At 42.5% G+C, this 24,852-nt stretch overlaps 1 protein-coding gene across 1 annotated transcript in view; it reads right to left on the reverse strand.

The window, feature by feature from the left end:
* LOC117020555 (uncharacterized) overlaps positions 1–24,852 on the reverse strand; it is a 308,400-nt gene that overhangs the window by 25,927 nt on the left and 257,621 nt on the right. The window contains exons 7-8 of the transcript XR_004422721.1: positions 24,231–24,339; positions 872–971 (exon numbers count right to left, since the gene is read on the reverse strand). The gene's annotated coding sequence lies outside the window, so the exon portion shown is untranslated. The remainder of the gene's footprint in view (positions 1–871; positions 972–24,230; positions 24,340–24,852) is intronic.

Here is a 24,852-nt window from a genome sequence, read left to right on the forward strand (position 1 = left end):
AGAGTTTGGGGTAATACAGACGCGTCTAAGATAAGATAGCAGTCCCTGCCTAAATTCATAGGGTTAGCTTTGGGAGAAAAATTCTGTCCCACCCAGAACACAAAATGATGCTGAATCTTTGCAACTGTCACAAAAGTTCCTGTCACACGAACGAATGCCTTGTCAGAAACCGTCCATCGGCCGGAAACAGCTGACGGCACACGGCTCTCATTTTAATTGTCGACATTTGTGTTTTTCACATTCAGCTGTATATGAACAAAAAAGTGGAGAATCGAGACCAAAATTCAGAAAATTAAAAAAAAAAAAATTCTAATTTTTACCAACGATTTGAGTATGAAAGTGAAGGTTAAAAAAAATAAAAACAAAGATTTAAATTTTTACCTGGGCAGTAGAAGGGGTAACTGGCTATTAAAATGCAATTTCCATGTATTTGAAGCGTTTACTTTAATTTTCATATTTTAAATACAATGAGACCAAGACATGACATAAAGATAGCAGAACTACTGTATCTAAGCTGAATATGAAGCACAGGGCAGCAATGGAGTCTTTATGCACAAAAATTCTTGAGGTCACGGATCAACAGCAAACACTGAATTTTCAGAAGTGGCTTTATATCGGGGCTTATACATACTTCATTACTGTAAGTACATGACTGCTCCTCTAAGCCACTGATCAGTCTTCTGAATCATGTTCCATGTTTACAAGTAGGATCTGATATTTAAACAGTACACGCAGCCTGAATATAACAGGAATGAGTCGCTCACTTCGTCTGGTCACCTGGAAATGTTTGGCTCCCATGTCAGGATACGTGCTTTCCCACTTTCGGCAAAGAATCGAGGCAGACGCACCCCCTTATCCAGGGCGTGCTTACCTGAGCTGGTTTATAAGATGTTTTACAGCCGTAACTGCAGCTCCCAGACACGTGTGTGTGGGGGACACACGACTGAATGTTGTCAGTCGGCACCTGAAAACTAAGTGAATTTACAGGCAAGAAGGATGCTAGGACACCAATCTGTTAACCCTCCCGTAGGTGCCACGTCCGAATGGTGGGAGCTCTGAATGGGAACAGTTCTCGGTCACACCGTGAGAAGGCGGGTTGGTGGCAAACTACCATTTGTCAAACGGAAGGTGTTGTGAGTTGATCTGGGTGTCCTGTGTGACGGGCATGGAGGTGAAGCCTGTTCCGAACAGGGAGAGATGCTGTTTCCATTCTCTACAGTCTCGCAGTGGCCTTGAACTCCACTCGTCATTCCCTCTTTCGCTGGACCTAGCAAGGGCGTGGGTGATCGGACCAGGGCTGTCGGGGAGCTGGACGCCCTCCCGGCACAGACGACACAGAGGGCTCTGTGTGAGAGCTGCTGACTCGGACACACACGCGGGAGTCTCCCAAGTGACCTTAAATCCCACAGCCAGGACGGGTAGGAATTCTGCTGAGTCATGGATTCAGATCTTCGTAAATCTGGTCCATAACTTAGCTCTGGGGCTCCTTCGTCAGTCTGGCATTGCCCCCCGCCACCCCTCCATTCTCTACTCCTCATTGTAGACGCTGCTTTTCTTAGGGAGCATCTCTACTTTGCTCTGTCTCCATCTCTAATTTACTCTATCTCGACTGTCTGTATACTGACAAAGGACACTGGCAATCTCATCACTGTCTTTTCAGGTTCAGGTATGCATTCTAGAGGTACTCATTAATTTGGAAGTTTGCACAGATCTCAGGATATATCCTTGGCGAAAATCCAGGCGGTATGCTAATGACTTATTTGCATAGCTGTTAGTTTACAAAGTATTTCCACTTCAAGTCTCTTTTTGAACTTTTATGAATAACATGCTGTGGGGACAGAGCCAGGAGAGCAGTTTCCAGGCTCTCGGCCTCACGGGGAAAGGTGCTGGCTCAGGTAGTAAATGGCCATCAACTGTGATTGGATGGCCATCAGCTGTGGCTAGTTGGCCGTCAGCTGTAACCAGTGAGCCATTGGCCACTAATATAACTGCCGTGGCTAGGCTAGCAGACAATGGGGGGCTAGCAAGGAGATGGTGGCTGAGCCTGCAAGCGGCGCAGTGAACGTTGAGAACAGTGTGGCTCCTGCTTCCTGTGTCTCCAACCCAGCCGCCAGCGAGACTATAGTGGTGTGACTCCCCTACCTATGGCTCCGTGGGTGTTCCTTTTTGGCCTCACCATGTCCTGCGTTCTTATGTGGGGAGCGGGACCAGAGACCCCGCCTGACATCCCGCATGAGTCCCTGCATGACACATGCCTTATGCTGTGTTTTTAAGACATTCTTTCTCATCAACCAAAACACATTAAAATTTCCCGATGAAGCACATGCCGACCGGCGTGTCTTAAAAAATGACATTTAATTTTAAAACAGGAAATTGGCATTTTTGAACCGCAGTGGAGAAATCACAATGACATGATCACGTGGGGTTTTGGGGAAGCAGCAGAGTCCATGAGTCAATTTAGGAAGACGGCGATTCCTAGAAAAGCAGGGGTGACGCTCAAATGATTTCAGGTTAATTAAAAGCGGGCTTCACTTAATGGCCCTGTGGACCTCAGCTAGCTGGTGTGACCTGGGTCAGAAAGTCCCCTCGGTGGCCTGGCTTGTCAATAAATAAACTTAAGGGCCGGGATCTTTACTTTCAAAATGAAAGCACTTTGAAAAGGCGTCCTATGCTGTAGAAATCAATGTCACATTAAGGAGTCCAAGCCAATGAACGGTCTAAAGTAGCAAGTCCCCACATCGATTCCAAATCACATCAAGTCCAATCAAATGAGCATCCGATAATTTCCTCAGTGTCAAAAGTGCTGCCTTTTTACTTCAGAAGCTAATTTTCTTTTTTAAAAAGAGAGATGAACCAAAAAATCCACACCGTCACTTAGTAAGTGGAAAATAAGTGATCTGTCTCTTAAAAGGTTTAAATTTGTATTTTCTGGGTGACTTTTGAAGTCGTGTATGTTGATGGGTGGACATGCATTTTCATCAATCAATATGCATTATTTAATTATAAATAGACACTGAGCAATAATATAATATAGTGCTCCAACTTATAAAGCAAGATGGGACATGGCTTAGGTTTTCTGTGTGTACAGATGTCAAAGCCATACACAAAGTGAGGTAAGGAAAGTGGAATGAATAAAAAAAAAGTAACCAATTATTAATATTTTTAAACTAAATTTATCTCCCCTGCTTTAACAACTGTTGAGGATGCACCCATGCTTGATGCAAGGGAAACACTGGTACATGTCTCAGACACGAGGAGCAAGGGGACAGCTGCAGAAAGACCGACGGTTAGTTTTGAAGGACAGATACGACCGCTGCTTGAGCAAGAAATGGGGTCGCAGCTTAGATTTTTCGTTGCCTGGATGGAAAGTATCTTGTGATTTGGGAGGTGTACAGTAGGTATGAATGTACAAGATTGGACAATGAAGTTTGTGAACTCACCCTAGAAAAAGTGCTACACACCTCACTGCTGAATATCACTACGGTCACCTTAGAAGTGCTCCCCTTGGGAAGCTATGCATCGACGTCAGTGCCTAGTCCACCCTTCAAAGCCATTTTGGAACTCTTTTTCTGGAATGGCCATCAGAGCTGTCATATTACCCCTTGATGTCCTGAATGTCATCAAAATGTCTTCCTTTCAATATTTCCTTTCTCTTCGAGTAAAGAAAGAAGTCTTTGGGAGCGAGATCAGGTGAGTAGGGAGGGTGTTCCAATATAGTTATTTGTTTACTGGCTAAAAACTCCCTCACAGACAGTGCCCTGTGAGCTGGTGCATTGTTGTGATGCAAGAGCCATGAGTTGTTGGTGAAAAGTTCAGGTCGTCTAACTTTTTCACGCAGCCTCTTCAGCACTTCCAAATAGTAAACTCGGTTAACTGTCTGTCCATTTGGTACAAATTCATAATGAGTAATCCCTTTGATATCAAAAAAGGTTAGCAACATCGATGCAGCAAGTTCGCGAAACTTCACTGTCAGACCTCGTATGAAGGAATGAGTATCCTGAACAATGTCAGGGACTCACCGGTGATCACTCTTAGCACTGGGAATGCACCCACCTTAGGAGGGGTCTCCAGTATGCACCCCCCACGTATGTTCCACCTACACGTTTAGTCCTGAGTGTCCACCTCCATCGTTTCTTTTAACCGAAGTCCCCTCAGAGGGACAAGAGTGAAGCGTCTCTCTCCTCAGGCCGTGCATGACCCTGGTGCCCTCTGAAATGTGCCTGCACTGTGTGGTCTCCAGACGCCAAAACCTCTGATGAATACTAGCTAAGAATTCAAGTGGACAACTATTTTTGATCTGCCTGACCCCTAACGTGGAGACTCTGTTGTTTTGTGTTTTTGTTTTTTTTTCCGGTTCTGCAAGTGGATTTTTAAGTGATCATGTTGTGTCTACTGATTATCTCTAGAAAAATCTTTTTTTTCTCATAAGAGAAAATGTGGTAAATCATAAGTAAAGTTAATCACAGAAAATGCATTAGTACAACAGTTAAATTAAAAGTCTATTCTATTCTTAGACTCCAAATATATAATGGCAAAGCTAAACGATAAGTGACAGCTTTTTTTGGTTGTTTATTCTTGCATTAAAGAGGACACATGTTTGACACATACGTTTCCAAACCTTCTCTCCCCAAATTTGCATTAGATTTTTATTGTTCATGTTTTTGACATTTCTGCTTTTATTCGGTATATAGTGAAAAGCAGGGGGCAGACACTTACCTGCAAAGGGCCACACAGTGTAGACTTTAGGTTTTGTGGGCCACATAAACCTGTCGCATGCTCTTCTTTGTTTTCTTTCATTTTTCTCTATTTGCCTTTTTTTCCTCCTTTCTTGTATTTTTCTTCTTCTGTTTTTTTCTACACACAAGAAGTGCATTCTTAGACTGGGCCACACTGAATCCACTCCCAGGTTAGATCTCGGCATAATTTGAATCCTTGTTCAGGCAGGAACCAGTAGGAGGGCAGTGAAATGGGAATAACTGGTCTTGATAACATTAGATAAGAGGTAAGAGGTAGTGAAATAGAGGAAGGGTTTGCTCAAGACGGAGGGTGTTTCCAAAGGCTTTATTTTTTCCTTCAGAATAAAGATAATCGCATACATATGTCCAAACTGTGGAGTGTGAGTCCAGAGTAATCATAGCAGTTATGTTGTGTCGTCCGATTGTCATTTAAGAACTATCTGACTTCATAAATGGACAGATTAGGGTGGCTGGTTTATTCTTTCACAACACGGACACGATGCTGTATCATCACCCTGGTATTTTTCTACTGTCGGCTTGACCTCTACTTTCAGATCCTTAAAACAAATCGCCAATTCAGGATACAGCCAACTAGCCCGTCTTCAAATGGGCACATTTTACGGAAGGAAATGGAGTTGACCAACACTGTTACTTGAATTGCTCTGAAAATGTTTTACAGTTGTCTCTGCCAGTTATCTTCGGAGAGACAGGTCACGTTGTCTGATCCCAGGCTCTAGCGTCTTCATTTCTGAAATGAGCTCATCCGCACAAGATTTCTAAGGGATGTCCGCACGTCAGCGTGTGCTGGTAGGAAGTGTGCAGGTTAGTTGAGGGAGACCCAGCTGTGTCTCCGTGGATCTCTTGATTGGAGAATTCAGCTTCATGCATGGGAATTCTGTTAGTATAAACTGAGTGCAAGGGGAATTTATGCTGCTTAGGCACGGTGCATGGATTCAACAGGTGCGCTGTTTGGTGGGTGGGCGTGGGTCTCTTGCTGAGGACTGCACAGGGCTCAGAGGTCATGCTTCAAGGGCAAGGTCCTGGATGCCTGGCAAACCTCGGCAGCCTTTCACAGAGAAGGGGAAAAAAAGGAATGCAGTCTCTGTGAAATTTATGGGCTGCAAAAGATAACAGCTCCTGCATCTGTTTTCTGTTATTGAAAACACGTGAAAGCTAGGAGAGGCAAATTCAACTCTCGTTTCTGCAAGCGCAACGCTGCCGGAACCCCAAGGTGACCTGGGATGTATTGGACATGTGCAAAGTCATCAGTGGACCACAGGAACCCACACTGGACACTCCCACGTGTCCTGAGCTTTGGACCATGAGCTTCTGTGAGAACCAGCAGGTGCAGATTTCAGAGGGGGGCTGTGTTCAATGTACATGACGTGAGCGCAAAGGGTTCCACATGTTTCAGAAAGTTCTCTCCTAGCTATTTCGGTCAAAGGTGATTTCCCCAGGTGTACGTACGCGTGTGGACCTGCACTGCCCAGTATGGCTAAACCTACCTACCTACTTCTACCTCTGATGACGAATAACCACAATGCAACTCATACCCGTCATTTGCAAGCGCCACGTGAAGCCGTGAAGCAGTTGTTCCACAGGGTTGAGAACTTTCCATGAATTCATAATAGGTCTGGCATTTGAAATTGAAAGATGCACAAACTATCATCCCTTGATTCAGTAGATTGGAGCGTTTCTAAGTGTTTCTGTTCCTTACACCATCATTTTATTAATTTTTCTTACAGTCTTTCTAAGTTTTCGTTCATTACTGTCCATCTCCATTTCTTAACTATGATTTTTCTCATTAGTTGATGACCCACATAGGACATATTAATACCAAACCATCCTTTGACGCCTCCGTATTTCCCTGAAGGACAGAATTGGGTGGTTGGAGATTTTAGTTTCCCTCAGAAGAGCAACTGGATTAATTCAGGTCCCGGTAAAGCCATTTGCCTCCCTTCAAAACAAGCAGCTTAGCAAGACAGTCTCTGCTGTCCCTTCTAGTTTCCAGGATTCCACGATTCAAGGTGAGCTGCTAACCTTAGGTATTCACCCACACAGTGCAGCTTTGATTACTAGATGTTACTAGGATGAATGTGAAGCCAGAGTTTTACTAGAATCATGGCTCATAATGATATGTACCTATAGTTCTATTTCTTGATAGGAAAAAGTACTTTTTCTGGATATTTCTCACGCTTCTCCCTTAATGGAATAGTCTCCAGATAACTTACGACATTTTTCAGAATTCCAAACCCTTCTTTACAAGATTTGTTTTCGAATGCTTACTTGAAGAAATATGTATAAACTCTAAAATAAGATTCCCAAGGTATTTTGGATTATCGGAGCATCACTGAAATAATTATGTAACTTAAACGAAACATCATGCTATCCACTGCTCAAGTCCAATTAATTGTCATTTTCTTGCATGCACAACGTACTCCGTTTCATGTTTTATTAGCTTTTCATTTACTGCATTGCAGGAGAATAACATAGTCACGTCTTATTGTGATCCATTTTTTCGTACTTAAGTAACAGTATTGTGCAAAATGTCTAGCACAGACCAGCGAGTACATGAAATTTGTCTTCAAACAGTCAACTACAAAGAAGACAGTGGGTTCTGTGTGTTAAAATAAATCTGAGAAGTAGACGCAGTGAAACAATATGGCATGTTCTCACATGTGGAACCTGAACCATAGAAAGCAGAAAGTGGAATGGTGGTTGTCAGGGGCTGGTGGAGAGGCAGGGGGAGTTATCCACGGTCGTAAAGTTGAGTAAGTTCTGGAGGTCCAATATGCAGCAGAGACCCTCCAGCTCGCAATATGCATCGCTACTTAAAACTTGCTAAGAGGGTAGGTCTTGTGTCATGTATTCTTCACATAACCAGTCACCATCATCATCGTCATTGAGGGTGGGCGGAGATGCTGGGAGATGATGGATGTGTCTGTGGTCTTGATGGTGGTGACGATTTCACAAGTGGACACTTATCCTCAAACCCACTGACCCGTATACGTTACACAGGTGCAGCTTTTTACATCTGGATCACACCTCACTAACGTGGCTTGGAAAAGCATGAAGAAGCATTGAACCCCACTACTGACAGAAGCACACGTTGAGTAAAAAAGTAAATACCTGGCTTTCCATGAGCCAAACCTTTGAGAAGGTAAGACTGTGTATTGTCTGAGTGTGTGCAGTGGATATAAATTGTAATTTGGTAAGCTTTTGATTTATCAAATATGCTCTTGATTGGCAATTTTACATTTGGAAGTTTATCCTAAGGATATTAAACCTAAAAAGTTATCCTACAAATATTAATATGTAAAATGACTACCTTAACAAATATTAAAAAACATAAAAAACTATCAATCTTAGTCAAAGCACTAACCATTAACTAAAAATAGAAAAATATCTAGCAACAGAAAAATGTGTAAGTAAAAACATAAGATGGTATTCTATGCAATTATAAAAAATGTTTAGCATGGGGACATATCATGCTACCTGACATCAAATCATACTACAAGGCTATAGTAATCGAAACAGCATGTACTGGCATAAAAACAGACACATAGATCAATGGAACAGAATAGAGAGCCCAGAATAAATCCATGCCTATAGGGTCATTTAATCTACGACAATGGAAGCAAGAATTTACATTGGGGTAAGGACAGTCTATTTAATAAATGGTGCTGGGAAAACTGGACAGACACATGCAAAAAATGAAACTAAACCACCTTCTTACGCCATATAGAAGAATAAACTCAGAATGGATTAAAGACTTAAGTATAAGACCCGAAACCATAACATTCCTAGAATATAGGAAGTAAACTCTCAGATATTACCCTTAGTAATATTTTTACTGATCTCCTTGGGAAAGAGAAACAAAAGAAAAATAAACAAATGGGACTGTATCAAACTAAAAAGTGTTTCACAGCAAAGGAAACCATCAACAAAACAAAAAGACATCCTACTGAATGGAAGAAGGTATTTACCAATGATACATCTGATAAGGGATTAATATCCAAAATGTATATATAAACTTCATACAACTCAATACCAAAAAACAAACAATCCAATTTAAAAATGGGCAGAGGACCTGAATAGACATTTCTCCAAAGAGGACATACAGATGGCAAACAGACATATGAAAAGATGCTCAACCTCACTAACCATCAGAGAAATGCAAATAAAAACCACAATGAGATACCACCTCACCCCAGTCAGAATGGCTATCATCAATACATCAACAAACAACAAATGTTGGCGAGGATGTGGAGAAAAGGGAACCCTGGTGCACTGCTGGTGGGATTGCAGTTTGGTGCAGCCACTACAGGAAACAGTATGGAGGTATCTCAAAAATCTGAAAATGGAACTACCTTATGACCCAGCAATTCCACTCCTGGGTATATATCCAAAGAACTCCCAAACACTGATTCGGAAACATATATGCACCCCTATGTTTACAGTAGCGCTATTCACAATAGCCAAGATATGGAAATAACTGAAATGCCCATCAATAGACAATTGGATAAAGAAATGGTGGTATATTTATCCAATGGAGTATTACTCTGCCATTAAAAAAAAAAATGAAATCTTACCATTTGCAGCAACATGGCTGGCCCCAGAGAACATTACGCTGAGTGAAATAAGTTAGACAGAGAAAGACAAATACCATATGATCTCACTTATATGTGGAATCTGAAAAACAAAATAAATGAACAAACGAAACAGAAACAGACTCATAGATACAGAGAACAAACTGATGGTGGCCAGATGGGAGAGGGGTTGTGGGACTGGGTGAGAAAGGGGAAGGGATGAAGAAGTACAAGCTGATAGTTACAAAATAGTCACAGGGATGTAAAGTGCAGCACAGGGAACATTCGCAGTCAGTGATACTGTAGTATCTGTAAGGTGCCAGGTGGGGACTAGAGTTATTAGGGGGATCATTCTGTAAATTCTGTAAGTGTGTAACCACCATGCTGTACTTCTGAAACTAACATAATATTGAGTGTCAACTGTAATTGAAAAATAAAAATAAATGCAATGTTAAAAAGTAATATGTATTCATTTTATCACTCAGCAACATTTACTTCATTTAACTCTTCCACTGCCTTGATTTCAAGTTTTTTTCAAAATGTGTCAAAAATCCACAAAAAAGAAAAAGTTGATATTTTGACTATTTTATGCATTTGATAACAGTTTGAGCTGCTTTGTACATCAATGACATTATGTTTATTTTAAACCTTTGTTATATGGTAATAAATTTACCATTATATTGAATTTTAGCCAAAAATACTCAAAACATACTAAGCGGCATCAAGTAGATTTAAGTAGAGATAAATTAGAACCTAGTGGCATTGATGACATAAAAAATTTATTATAAAATGTTACAAAATATGGCATTCAAAACATCTTTGGTGTTGATTGTGCAAGCCACAGGAAAACACCCCCACGTCGCAGCAAAATTAAAAGCAGGCACTACCAAACTATGTTTGTCTTTTCCACATTCATTTAGCGTTTTAGTGTGGCCATGAATTTCTTCAGAACTCTGGTCTCAAAGTTCATAATTATCACACGCTAGTGTACACGCTAGCACCGGGTCAACCTCTAGCTTTCTACTCAATTTATTTCTATGATTTTCTTTTTAAAAGAGATATATCAATTGTCACGAACAAGCCAGTGAAAACACAACAGCCACCCAGAAGATGAAGTTAAAAATCATGTAACAGGGTTTTGGCAAGTTACTTGAAAACCGACCATCAACCGGGTGGAATTAGCTCATTTCACTCAGCGAATGGATCAATCAAATAGTCACAAAAAGGTCTGGTTGTGGAATGAGGGAAACGCAGGCAACAGTCATAAATGACTCCCTTTGGTCTTGATAATGAGCTTGTTCAGCTTTTTGCTACCACATGAGTGACCGGCTCCCAAACTAGGATTTGTCCACGTGAGTGTATCAGACAGACGAGGACGGCCTGCAGCTCACATATCAGACCACAGAGGGGAACGTGGTGGGCCTCTCTTTCCTGAGGCAAAACAAAAGGGGGGGGGGCTGGGGAATAAAAGTAGGGAGACTCTACGTCATGATGATGGCTGATGCCTACCCACGAGGCTCAATCTTACGGTAAAATACATACATTTGCGAGTTCTTCGGTTCTAGTGTTAAAAATCGTGGGCCTGAAATGTTTCTTCAAAATATCCTGAGCGGCAGCACATTGTACATAATTAAATTGAAACTTGTCTGAGGTATTTTTAAGAGAACAGTATTTTAAGTGAACAGGACTACTTTAAAATCATCGAGTGACATTTGTGCGACAGCTTCTAAATTGCCAGGCTGTTTTTGTTTTCCCAATAATGCAGGGAGAGGGGTACAGTGAGAGGTAAGCTTTGCCGAGTGTCCTGTCTAATGGATAATCATCGATACTCAAAACACTAACCAAGTTCAGCGACACACAGTTGTTAACTAAGGCAAAAGAGGTAGCCACACTATGTGTACATAAAGACAACTACTAATCATCTTTTCCCAACTCTCTAAATGAATCCTGATGGTATTATAAGAAATAGGGATAGGTGAGGATAAAACTGTGACAGCAACCTGTGAATATAGTTTTCACGGAAAAGGAAGAAAACTTGTTGGCTGTGATTAAGGAACCCACTGCTTATAAACCTGACTGAATGTGTTCCTTAGCTAAGAACCACAAAACCTACAATAGCCTCACGCTCCCGTGTGTCAGCCGTTTCTCAATGTGGCATCACGACTGCTCTCGTCCCCATGGTGCCTAGAACACTGGGAGTATGACAGAGCTGTGCAGGCCCACGTGAAGACGGATTTTGGCCCAAGCCACTTGCTGCTGTCCCTTTTCCACCTGTCCCAGAAAGGACCTAGCTGTCTCCTGCTGCACACATGTGAAAAAAATACATGGATGGCGCCGCAAATTCTTTTGCTTGAGAGGAATGGAAACTACATTGGTCGAGCTCACACAAAAAGGTCTTTACATGTCTCAAGAAATTCCACGGGAATCCGGGAGAAGTGGCACATCCACTGCTCAGGAAACACAGACACCTCATGAAATGTGCACTCCCCCATCTGTTCCCGTCATTGCCAGCTCAGCCTTGGCCGACACCTGCTGTATTTCTTCCAGACTTGAAACCTCCAGGATCAACCTGCTCCTGGGACCCACCAAGACCCCTGCTCCACCCGGCAAGTCACATGCCATTCCAACATGCTAGAGACATGATGACACTCTTCCAACACTCCCCCCAGACTGTGTGAGGATATTTTTATGGCAAAAATATTAACATGAAACAGCATCCCTTATTCAGGGCAAACAGACAGCAGTTAAGTGACACTTACTGGGTGTGAATTCTTGATATTTTTCTTTTTTTTTTAATTGGGGAATCTTGGGGAACAGTATGTTTTTCCAGGACCCATCAGCTCCAAGTCAAGTCGTTGTTTTGAATCTAGTTGTGGAGGGCGCAGCTCACAGTGGCCCATGTGGGGATCGAACCAGCGACCTGGGTGTTAGGAGCGCCGCGCTCCAACCACTGAGCCAACTGGCCGCCCCCCCCAAATCTTGCTATTCTTGATTTGAATAGAAAAAAAAGATGTGAGTTGAAGGGGAATACTTAGGAGTTTATTCTCTATGCACACAACCACGTTGATCTTAGCACACAGGCAGCAAACTGAGGCGGGTGCTCCCTCCACAAATGAGGAATCTCTTCTATTTCACCTCGGCACGTCTTTCTTACTCTGTGGGACTCAACTGGACATGGTTCTGTAAGGACTAGTCACCTATTTTGCTCACAACAACTTTGCCTTTCCAATGATATTTCCCGTCTAGATGATTTTTCTTACTATTCAGATACTTTCACTTGAAGTGTACATGCTATTACTTATTTTCCTTGTTCTCAAAGCAATAGATTTGTATGTAAAGGAAGGTTTTCAAAATTCTAAACACCTACTTAAAACTCCAGCTCCCAGACAGAGCTAGAGAACCTACCGGAGATGCGTATCTCTGACACTGGATTTTATCACACATCCACCTGCCAATATATCATTCACATCTTTCCATGGCACATGTCATTTCCACAGCATAGCTTGAATGCTTTCCACTGGATCAAGGTAAGATCAATTATTTAATATATTTAATACATTTCCATTGTGAACAACAATGAGTGCATGCTTTGCTCTATAAAGATAAACACCTCGGTTTGCGTAGCTTATATATATATATATTTGTATCTACTCTTATTTTCTAGATAGATATACCTTTGAGCACTTCTGCAAATATTTCCATAAACTAGCTTATTTGAAGCAAATCACAAGATCAATGACTACATATAGTTTAAAACTGAACATACAGTGAATACATATAATGAGTACATTTGAGTATATTTATCAATTTATAATACCGCCAAGATTGTACGTGAGTTTCAGTTTTTCAGCCCCGTTTTAGAAAAACGCGATACTTCCACTTCGCTAAATCTCTGCCAGAATAAAAGAATAAAACAAAAGTCTGGCAACATTATTTTTCTGGCAAGAGGGATAGTCGTGAGTTTTGCTTTTTAAAATATGTTTATTGTCTAATTTTCTTCTCTGATTCTGGACATTGTCTGTTCACGCCTCTCCTCATTTTAGTTTTGTGGGTTGTGAAGTCTATTGGAGGGGTCAATAACAGGTATCAGCTTTTTGCTCTATACATGTCTTTATACATTTCTATAATCATTTGTTTCCAGATAGTTGTGTCATTTCAACTCTTATGCAGTGCGCTTTGCACACAGAACAAACAATATATCAAAGTTGACTGTGGGCTGTCTTTTCCGGTTGCCATACCTGAAAATGCCTTCTTCAGCAGAACCTGCGATAGCCACACATGCTTGTTTGTGTTTTTTTTGTGGTTCTGCTATAGTTTCACTACATGCAATTAAAAAAAAAAATCTACCTAGAACGCATTTTGCTGTGTGGAGTGAGACAACCTCCAGTTTTTATTAGAATCATCCATCTTGCCATGACATTTAGAATGCTAGCTTTCTGAGACACGACTTCTATTTCTTCCTCCATTCTTGGTTTTGTTACCATTTTATTCCCGCATGTGTTTATCACCATTTCAATTTCACAGTCCTATGTCCCAATACCCCATAAATTTCTCTTTTCAGTATTGTTCTGGCTGTTCTTTCCCTCCAGATGATTTTAAAAAGCCAACAAAGGACTTTTGGCTGGCGTTGTTTTGACTTTCTGTACGTTAATTTAAGGAGTACCAACATTTTTACCAGAGTGAGCTGTCTCTCTGACAATTTATGCCTCGATTCACTGAAGCTTTAATTTTCTTTAGCCTTATGGCTTTCTTCATAGTTTTCGTTCATGGTCCTGGCTAAGTTTACTCCTGGGAAAGTAATTATTGTGTTAGCTACTTCCAATCGGTATTTCTTACATACTACCTTCGGAGAGGTATTTGAGTATAGAAACGTGTTTTCTATAAGTGTCTTTCATTAAGTGAATTCTTGTGGTTTTTTTCCCCCCAATCCTATCACACTCCACTTGAACATTTTTTAGTGGTTAGCACTTTCATGTGCAAACATGTTGGTGATACCAGAACACTTCTCTTTTTTCTGAGTGTACTTAGGAAGGCTTCTTATTGCATTGTCTAGCATGAGGCTGAGATTAGTTTTAGCATCGCCCGGATGCAGCAAGCAGTAAACCCTTCTCCTTTCACGAAGGAATTTTATTAAGACGAATGCTAACTTTTCCCCTATGTCTGTTTTTGTGCAGTAGTGACAGCATCTCACTGCTTTGACTTTGCCCTCGTGACGAATCTCACCCACGTGTTCACTACCGTGAACTTGGACCTAACCTTCGATTTCTGCCGTGGGACCCTGTCACATGCTCTCTTTAAATAAAGTACGATAGGTTCACTTCTGCCTTCAATCGTTGAACGTATATTTGTTCCATCCCAACACCTGTAGCGTGATGTAATGTGACGTCCCGTACGCAACATGTTGAAAAGTCATGCAACGTAAGGAAACGCAATGTAATGCTGCGAGATGTAACAATCAAACATAGCGTAAAGTAATGTAGGTACGTAACGTGATGTAATGTAATGTAAGTAATGTAACCTCATGTAATTCCAGAGTGTGCAATGATTAAACACATGCATATTGACCTTGGAGTGGGGTGCTGTGTGAGTACCCCAGATTCGCACCCAGGGCCCATCTCTCAGAAAAGCTGACCATTTCCATGAAGGAAGGATGCAAAGGATCCAGCCTGCACCTCGCAAAAACAATGCCGGCTTGCCACGTTAATTTTTAAAAACCAGTATTCGATTTAGGATAAAACTAATGAATCTTGGCAAGGCTCATTCCAGTCTGAGACCTTGCACCTACATTCAGATTTCGTAGTTTTCTATTCTTTTCTAAAATAATTCTTCAAGCTTCACATCTCATAAAAGCTGTATCTGCCTCTGCTGGCAATAGAATACTGAGTGATAAACAATGAGATGTGATAAGCTTTTGGCCCAGTCAATTAAGCAATCTAGACTTTCCTTTAAGGATAACGGAAGTTTATAAACAGAGGAATAGCTTGACATATATATATCTATGATGTGTGTATGCATATATCTGTGTATATACTATGTGTATATATATATATATTTGTGGTATATATGTGCATATATGTCTATATATATGTATAAAAGATCATCGTGGTTCTTGCTCAGGTAATTATACAAAGGGAACATTGGAAGAGAGGAAACAAGTTTCTATGAGTTGGCATTTTGTTTTGCTTCTTGCGTTACTATTGTAAACAACGAAACGGATTCTAATTGTTGTTAGATTTGACGCTTAAAATATCTTTCAGAAGTTGGAGTTTTAAGCCTTTTCTCAGAAATGAAGCTACATTCCTGTAAAGTCTTTGGCTTTACAGTATCCAAGAGAATATTGTGAATCTCCTTTCCATCGTTTGGTGGTCAGCGGACCTAAACTAACGAGACAATGTAACTTCTCCTCAGGGAGAAGAACCAAACCAGAGGGTGTCCAGGTCACCAGAATGAGCACATGGCCACGTCTGTGTACTAAGGGCCGTGACACAGAGGTACGTTGGGGCCTCACGTACCCTTCCTTTTCTGGGGGTGGCTGTTCTGTGTGTTCCCATGACACCCATGGATACTTCCTGCAGCATAATCTCTCTCAACCACACAGTTGGTTTTCATTATTTGTGGTCGTAGTGTCCCATCAATCACCATAAACACTGGCTTTGCAAATCCTGAACCATTGCTCCTAGGAGAAATACAGGGGTAGGTGTCTGCCAGCCTTCTGACACTTACGGACACCACTGAGTACTTCAGCCCGCTCTCAGGGGTTCTTCTGAGCAACAAACTCACCAACCAAAAGCACAAAAATGGGAAAGCCCTTCAGACCACGTACAGGAGACCTGTTCACAGTATGAGTGCTGAAAAGGGGAAAGCCGACCACTCACGCCGCTAAGAATTCTGACCCCTCGGTGCAGGTCCACGGGTGACTAAGAACGCAGTACGAGTATTGATGTGAGCGTTACAGGTAAATGTTAGGTGAGCCTGCAAGTTAGAGCCATCCTATAAATAATGAGGGTCAACTGTGTGTGACAATACCTTTTACGATGGACCGTGAGTTTTCGGAGGGGAGGACTCAGACATTTCTCATCCTGTTCCAGTGGAGACAGCATTGTACTCGGCAAATCCATGGACTACATTATTTTCAAACTTTAAAACACCACAGCGTTCTTTTTCCTAAACCTGAAACCCAGATACGACAGATGAATTTGATAACAGTCAGTTATTTTTCTCGGCTTGATTTTTGTCCTTCCTCTTGCCCTCTACAATAACACCACGTGATGATAAGCAAGCACTGATACTCTATAGAGATCAAGCTTTTCAGATTCTAGAACCTCAGTTCAGGGCGTGTTTCCTTACCCAGTGCCATCTCACTCACTCCGCAGCTGCTCTTCCAGTCAGACAGGGGTATTTCCGCTCCTAGAAAATGAGCGACGAACCACCACCTACGATTCCTAACTACATATGTGTCCCCCTCGAGCTCTCTGCTGTGTGAAAATGTCTAATAAAGAACAGCTGTTACCACAACGAGTATTTCACCACACACTGTAAATTGTCCAGTTGGTATTTCCAATGGCCTTTGTCCCCCTGGGAATTATTTGGTAAAAGAGCCACCTAGAAAAATTAATCTCTGCTGTATGTGGAGTCCTGTTAGGGACATGGCAGCCCCCGAGACCAGTTAAGGCGCATGATTTAAAGGGGCCTGCATAGAAATCCGGCACTGACATAACCCTCCACGTGGGACGTCTTTGGGAGCGTTTTCAGTGCATTTTTGTCTCATAACTCACCCTGCATGGAGGTATACGAAAACCGTGCTTAAACCTTAGGGTTGGATCATGTAAAACAAAGCAGAGTTAGACTTTAACCTGTGTCAACATCAAGTTGATGAAGTTTTCCACAGACTCAGTCCCTGGTTCTGGCAGAGAAACGGTGTCATGCAGGGTCTCAGCTCCCGCTCCCCACATAAGAACGCAGGACATGGTGAGGCCAAAAAGGAACACCCACGGAGCCACAGATAGGGGAGTCATACCACTATATTCTCGATAGCAGCTGGTCGAGACACAAAAGCAAACATCTGCCAGTACCCCAATGGGGATTCTTCCTGCACCCCAGTCTCGCTGGCAGCCCGGCAAGACACAGAAAGTAGGATCAACATGATCCGCAATCCGTTTCTCTGTCAACCAACCAACCAACCACTAGCTAGCTGCAATCCGCGCTTGCGAGCTTAGCCATGGCAGTTATATCAGTGGCCAATGGCTCACTGGTCACAGCCGATGGCCAACTAGTCACAGCTGATGGCCATCTACTACCTGAGCCAGCACCTTTCCACGTGAGGCTGACAGCCTGGAAACTGCTCTCTGGGACTCTGTCCCCGCAATCGGGGTGACGAAGCCAACAGTTTGCATGTCTGCCAGCTCGCCTTCTCTTTGCGGGTAAGGGCTGTGATAGGAAGAGTTCCCATGGTCCCAGGACCTCAGAAGCTGTCTGTAGGTGCACACCCCCTTTCACAAGCCCGACGTTTGAGAAGGTACCCTGACGTAAACAGCCTGGCTGCAGGAGAGAGGACCAGCGGGTTCTTTCGGCCTCCCAACGCCTATAAACCCACACGCGGAAAAGTCTGGAGCTTCCTGGCGGGAAAATACCAGGAAATCAGTGGGTATAATGCCATGCTCCTATGGGAGCTGCTGAGAATGAAGGAAGACCAGGTACACTGATAGGGGAGGATGGGAAAGTCAGATAGCCAGTGCGTGGGGGGAGGCAGGGCTGGGCTCCCACGCATTCCCGTTGGGTTCACATCAGAACGCCCACTGCCACTAGGGAACCCGGTCGGCACGGGAGGCCTGGGAGAGCTACCAGGGGATGGATTCCTGCAGACCCTTCGGGCACCTTCGCCAAGATCAGTTCCAAATCCCAGCTCCAGGCAGCGCGGGGCTGGGCTTCTCAAGCAGCACCAGGTGTGGTCAGGACTGGCTCAGGCATCTGGTGAAGCTGGCTCTCGCCTCTGATGTGTGTGTGTAAGACATGAGGCCACTCAGAACACAGGACAGAGCCGCCGGGCCGTGGTTCCTTCTCTCACCGGAAGGGCCAAAGGTCGCTCCATCTTCCTCTATTTCCCTTCTCGTGCAAATAAACCAGCTTCCTGCAAGAGTACTCTAAGCAGACAATTTCTCTAGGACTCAAAATAAACGTTTAATCTAGGAGACTGGCACTCACACGGTAACCTAAAACTACTGTACAGTGGGACCTCGGTTTTCGAAGGTAATCCGTTCTGGAAGACCCTTCGAGTTCTGAAACGTTTGAAAACTGAGGCACGGTTTCCCCATAGAATCCATTCCAGACCTTTAAAATCCACCCCTAAAAGTGCAAATTTAGCATGAATTTTACTATCTAATGGTACCGTACGTAGGCCAATAAAATTTATGGCGTTCTTAAACCGAAATGTCCGTCAATGGAAACGTTTGAAAACTGAGGTACCACTGTACTTTTAACACTGGACAATGATAATAAGATCGGGTCTTGTATTAATTTTTGCTCCAAAAGATGCATTAGGGCGTATTTTCAGGGGATGTCTTATTTTTTCATGTACAACAATCTGCATTTATTCAAACACAGTCATGTCATCTTCTGCAACATTGTGAGAACGTACTAAATGTGTCCGTCTGGCTGATGATCTCAACTGGGGCTTATTTTCAGGGTAGGTCTTATTTTCAGGGAGACACGGTAGTCTTGCTAAGAATAAATACTGAAGAGATGTTTGCTTCCTGGGTTTGCCCGCTCTGTATGTATGATCGCTTCAGCATTAGTTGGCAATAAACTTCTAGCAGAGCCAAAAACCATGACATACAGTGAAAATGTTAGTCCCGAGACAGGGAAATGAGGACGTGGCTTATTCTTCATTCTCTAGTCTTAAGCAATTCATTGTGGTCGAAAAGTGGAGAAGAAACACATTAAATTTGTTTGTTTACTTCTCAAATTGAACTAATCTTACCATTTGTATGTCTATAGGCTCAAAAGCAGAAGTATAAATGTTGTTTCTAAGAATTCCAGTGTTTACAATTTAAATTTGTTTTCATGTCTAAAGTAGACCTAAAAATCCTCTCATTGCAGCACTCCAAGTCAACTAACATTTAAACAGATATCTAGGTCTGTTTATTGCGTTGCACATTCCTTTTTAAAATGCTCTATCTTGTGAAACGTAGGTTAATTGGAACTTTTTTTTCTAGTTTTGTTTTTTGTAAATCTCAAAGGTTACACTCCTGCTAATTTTGACACAAAAGCATGTTGTGCTAATAAATCTCTCGATAATTCTGTCTCTGTTCTTGTCAGAAGAAAAACAACTATTACACATATTTCAGCATTCTAAACTGTTCCTGGAGGTCCAATCCATTCTGAGCTATGACTTTTCTTGGATGGGACAAATTTCCCTTTGCTATTTTAACAGGATAGGTTGAAATGGTATAAAATGATGGGAGAGTTAAAGGATTTGGTTAACTGACTGTGATTAAATAACAATTAATTTCAATCAAGTGATAAGCAGGCAGGCCGATATAAATTACATCGACATCAAAGAAAAACAAATGAAAATTCCCAAAACTTAGGTCAAAGGAATTGCAACTTAATAAAACATTTTAAACTATTAAATTAAGTAGATTGGGAGAGAAAATGTGTTGCGATGGGAAGAAAGTTAGCTTGAAAGAGTTGGAAGACCGAGATCTTAGTCCTAAATTAATATCATTTAATGCAGTGACCTCCGAGGTTCAACGTCTCAGTGTGTGGTTATAGAATTGATTTACTGAGACCCAAGTAGGTGCCACGTGAGTTACTCCTTCGCGTCACATAACAGACATGTAATTCACGTTTTAAAAAGCTGGGGCGGCTGCATGGCTCAGTTGGTTAGAGCATGGGCTCTCAACAAGGTTGCCGGTTCTATTCCCGCATGGGATGGTGGGCTGTGCCCCCTGCAACTAAGATTGAAAACGGCAGCTGGACTTGGAGTTGAATTGCACCCTCCACAACTAGACTGAAGGACACCGACTTGGAGCTGGAGCTGGAGAAACACACTGCTCCCCAATATTCCCCAATAAAATTTATATATATATATATATATATAAAACATTTACTTAAGAAAATTTCTCTTTACCAAGAGACTACACATTCCATGAGGCAGGACATATGAAGTTTGTTTGGATTTTTATTTTGTTCACTATTTTTCCCCAGTGCTTCACCCAACCCTTGGCACATAGTAGATGCTTAAGAAACAGTTCTTGTAAAATGGATGAGTGAATTAACACATACTAACTGTTTCAAACAGTCATTCCCTTTTCACGTGGAGGAAATAACATACGCGGTCTGTGTCCAGACAACAGACTACACCTTTTGTAAAGAGCCCTTTCTGTATGCCGACCTGTGCATCTGCTATTTTGAAGAGCAAATAATTCTTACTATGTAGCTTCCAAAGCACGGGCCTTCGTATGCTTTTTAAAAATGGACATCTTCCTACTGTGCGATTTAGAATTTGGAATACCAGAGGGAGGGAGCATATCTGTGTTGTCTCAGACTTGGTTTTGTCCTGGCCTGGAAACTCTGCTGGACTGTCCCTGGTGGGATACCTAACGTAACGCTAACTCTCACTTTCCCAATCGGGGATATTTGTGTTCACATTGATGGCCCTTGCTGTCTGCCTCACGGGTGTCTGTCCGTGCCTGTCGGGAGGGAACTGTGATAACGGAATCAGCAGTATTTTCAAAGCACCATATACAACCGTTAGTGACTGAATGTTTGCTTCCCCACACCACAGTTCCCCAGCCAATGCATAGGTTGAAATCCTAACCCCTAATGTGATGGAGAGAGGACGTCATGAGGTCATGGGGGTGGCACCCTCACCAATGGGGTTAGTGCCCTGATCACAGAGGCCCCTGGGAGCTCCCTCAAACCTTCTACCATGTGGGGACACGGCCAGGACTCTATGAACCGTCTATGAACCACAAAGGGAGTCCTCACAAGTCAGTGAATCTACGGGCACCTTGATGTTGGACTTCCAGCCTCAAGGACTGGGAGGAATAAACTGTTGTTTACAAGACACAAGTCTGTGGTGCTCTGTTACAGCAGCGCGAATGGACTACGACAATTCCGTAGTATTGTCATCCAGAATAGCCCCTGCATGTACTCTGTGTACAAACGCAAAGTACTACGAATGACCACCTATAGAGGAGAATATTCACGGGGCTTGAAGACAAAATGAAACACGGGTAGATTATTTATTCGTATCCTGGTCATTAGTCAAACTTGATTCGATCTATTTTTTCTCACTGACTGCATTCTATAATTTCAAGACGACATACCTATATACAAAACAATGATTTACAACTTGAAAAACACCCACAGCTATTTCCCTTCTTGAACACTCCTTTCACATGCGAGATGGTAATTTAGTCCCGGTCTTTAAAAGCACAAAAATAATCAGTTAAGAACGTCAATGAGCATTTGGGCCCTTCTAGTGACTCATTTGATTCAGGTCTTTGAGCTTTCATTTCGTTTTTTGGATATTCATTCTCCCAAGTCCTGGCATTGGTTTGGAACCGTGACAATCTGTTTTCTATTCTTTCTACGTTTGATTCCTTGTTAACTTATATTGGAAGGGAGAGGCTCCGAAAGGCTCAGCCACACTCTCTAAAACGTTTCATCATTGTGTTCAGTGCGAGTGAGGAGGCCTGGACCTGAGAATTGAGACTAAGGCCAGGAATCGAGAAGTACAGAAAACCTGACCTTTGCCGACGTGCTGATGTCGGTGACAACCCCTGGGTTATGAGCATGGCGGCGCAGAGAAAAATGCCGCTGGCTGTTAAGCAACACTGGCTTTGCACAGTGTGTATTCTGCTGGTCACCAGGAGTAAAATGATATAGAGAAGAGATCATGGATGATCATATATATGCTAGATTAGATGTGATACATTACATAGGGTGATATGTATGTTATAAGTAAAATATATATGTGGATGAAATCATATGTATATTTGCCTGTAATCTACCTTTGTAAAATTTATTTTTCAATGACAGTTGACATACAATGCTATATTAGTTACAGGTGTACAGCACAGTGGTTAGACATTTATATACCTTATGAAGGGATTCCCTGGATAAGTCTAGTCCCCACCTGGCACCATCCATAGTTACCATGAGAGTATTGACTATATTCCCTGTGCTGTACTTTACATCCCCCTGGCTGTCTTTATAACTGGTAATTTGTACTTCTAAATGCCTTTCACCTTTTTTGCCCAACCTCCCAACCCCTCCCATCTGGCTGCCATCAATATGTTCACTGTGGCATTATTTACAGTAGCCAAGATATGGAAGCGCCCTAATTGTCCATCGATAGAAAATAAAGCAGATGTGGTACATATACACTAAATGGAATATTACTCAGCCATAAAAAAGAATGAAATCTTACCCTTTGTGACAACACGGATGGATCCAGAGGGTATTATTTAAGTGAAATCAGTCAAACAGAGAGGAAAAAAAACCCCACCTCATTTCATTTATATGTGGAAGCTAAACAACTAAATAAGTGAATAAACACAAACAAACTCCTAGATACGGGCAACAAATTTGATGACCGCCTGTAATCTACTTTTAGAGGAATCTTTTGGCATCTCATATAATTCATGTAAAAATACAAACGGTGTCCAATCTTATTTCTTGTATACTCGACTCTTGATTGCAACATTTTGGAACAACAAACAAAACCACATTCAAATGAAATCATGCTGTACACGGTCGCCTGGAACATGCTGAAATGTCCCAGCAATTCACTTCCCGGAGTCTAACAGGACTTTTCCACATAAGTACATAAGTGTTTAGTGCGTGTAAAACAATTCGGGGCATTCAATACGAATCGACAAAATAATATCTTGTTTATCATGAATATTTACCTAAGCCCCCAGCTATTCTAACATGAATCATCGTTCGAGGTGGTGAAATATCCAAGATAAGATAACGTTTGTGAACCTGTGTTTACTTACAGAGCAGTACTGCTCATATCTAAATGCCTGGGAAGACGATTTTTAAATGTAGCAATTAAAATATTGTATCTTTAAGTCTTAGTACGATCGCGGAGTGCAATGTTGGCCATATTGGATTTGCTAAGGTCCTGCATTGGCTTCACATATTCTATGATGGGAGAAAAATGCAGCTTATTTCATGAAACCAGGGGGTTTAGAAGCAGTGTGGTGTTTGTCTGATAAGAAGGAATGCTTTATGTTCCAAAGCAGTTAAGGTTTAGGATTTTTCACTGTTCACACATAAATCACAGATCTGTATGAGGGGAGCAGTATTACTTAATCTCATTCAATCCTTTCAATTTGAAGGATCTGAGCCCTCTGGAATTTAACTGAGTCACGATATGTCGACCGAATACCGAGCACATGGATGTCCAAGGCACAAAGAGCAGGTCTCCAATCACCGGGGACGTGTGCTATTATCTGCCATCGCTTTGCAGTGTTCCCCAGCTGCAAATTCGTAAAGCCCTTCCAAGCCTCTGCATCCACACCGTGCTATGGCCATACTTCTCTGTACTGTGCAGAACCTACGTAATTGAAAGTGTTCATTGCAAATACTAATTACACGTGAGTATAGCTTCGAGAAGATAAATATTAGCCACACCGGACCGTGATGCTAAGGACAGCACAACGGCTGCCATCCTCAGAGCAGGGCTGCCTGCGGAACTGGAAGGTGGCCCACAGATCCATTCGCTACCTGTTCCCGGTTTCCCTCTGACATAGGTCTGTGGGGTGCTGCACCCACAGCCAGCATTCTCATCCAAAGTTATGTAAGACAACCGTGAAGACTCCCGGGCAGGTCTACGTAAACTCATGCCCATGCTGACCCCGGTGTAGACTCAGAAAAGAGTAGCAGGACCTACCTGTCCCGTGCTGACCCACGCTGGTCATGAAATGACTGTAGATGCAGGAAGCCGCGGGCTTTCTTAGTTGTCCTGGATAAGGAGCCCAACTGCAAGCAAAATGCAAAACCTAAACAAAGAAAAAAACAAAGAGTGTGCATCAGGATGCACCAAGGCAGATGTAGCTGGATCAGGCATGTGGGCCATAGAGAATAAACCGTGACCCCCATCCTCTGGGGGCTTGCATCTCAGTTGGAAGGATGGGCCACATATGCCCAAGGAGGCTTTAAATAACCAGCTGGAAGTGACACAGAGGGCTCCAGGCTGAATGGTATCTGTATGGGGCCGGCAGCAAGGAACCAAGTGTCTCAGCTTCGCTGCTCTGAAGCCAGTTAGTTTGGACACGTGAAGAGACTGGCTCAGCTGAACTTCGTTTATCAAAGCAGGGATTGACGTTAGCATGATGTCACAAACGGGCTAACGTCACCTCCAGGAATTCCATAAAACCCCAAAAGGAAAGGAATGCTACGCTCAACTGCGTCACGCGTCTTCCCCTAACTTCTCATTTCTGCCCCTGACCTGCTTCTCTCAAGGTCAAGAGAGAAATGGAAACCCCTGTGCCCTTGGGACAGACGCATCCCAC

The sequence above is a fragment of the Rhinolophus ferrumequinum genome, chromosome X (assembly GCF_004115265.2).
Source record: "Rhinolophus ferrumequinum isolate MPI-CBG mRhiFer1 chromosome X, mRhiFer1_v1.p, whole genome shotgun sequence".
Classification (NCBI taxonomy): domain Eukaryota; kingdom Metazoa; phylum Chordata; class Mammalia; order Chiroptera; family Rhinolophidae; genus Rhinolophus; species Rhinolophus ferrumequinum.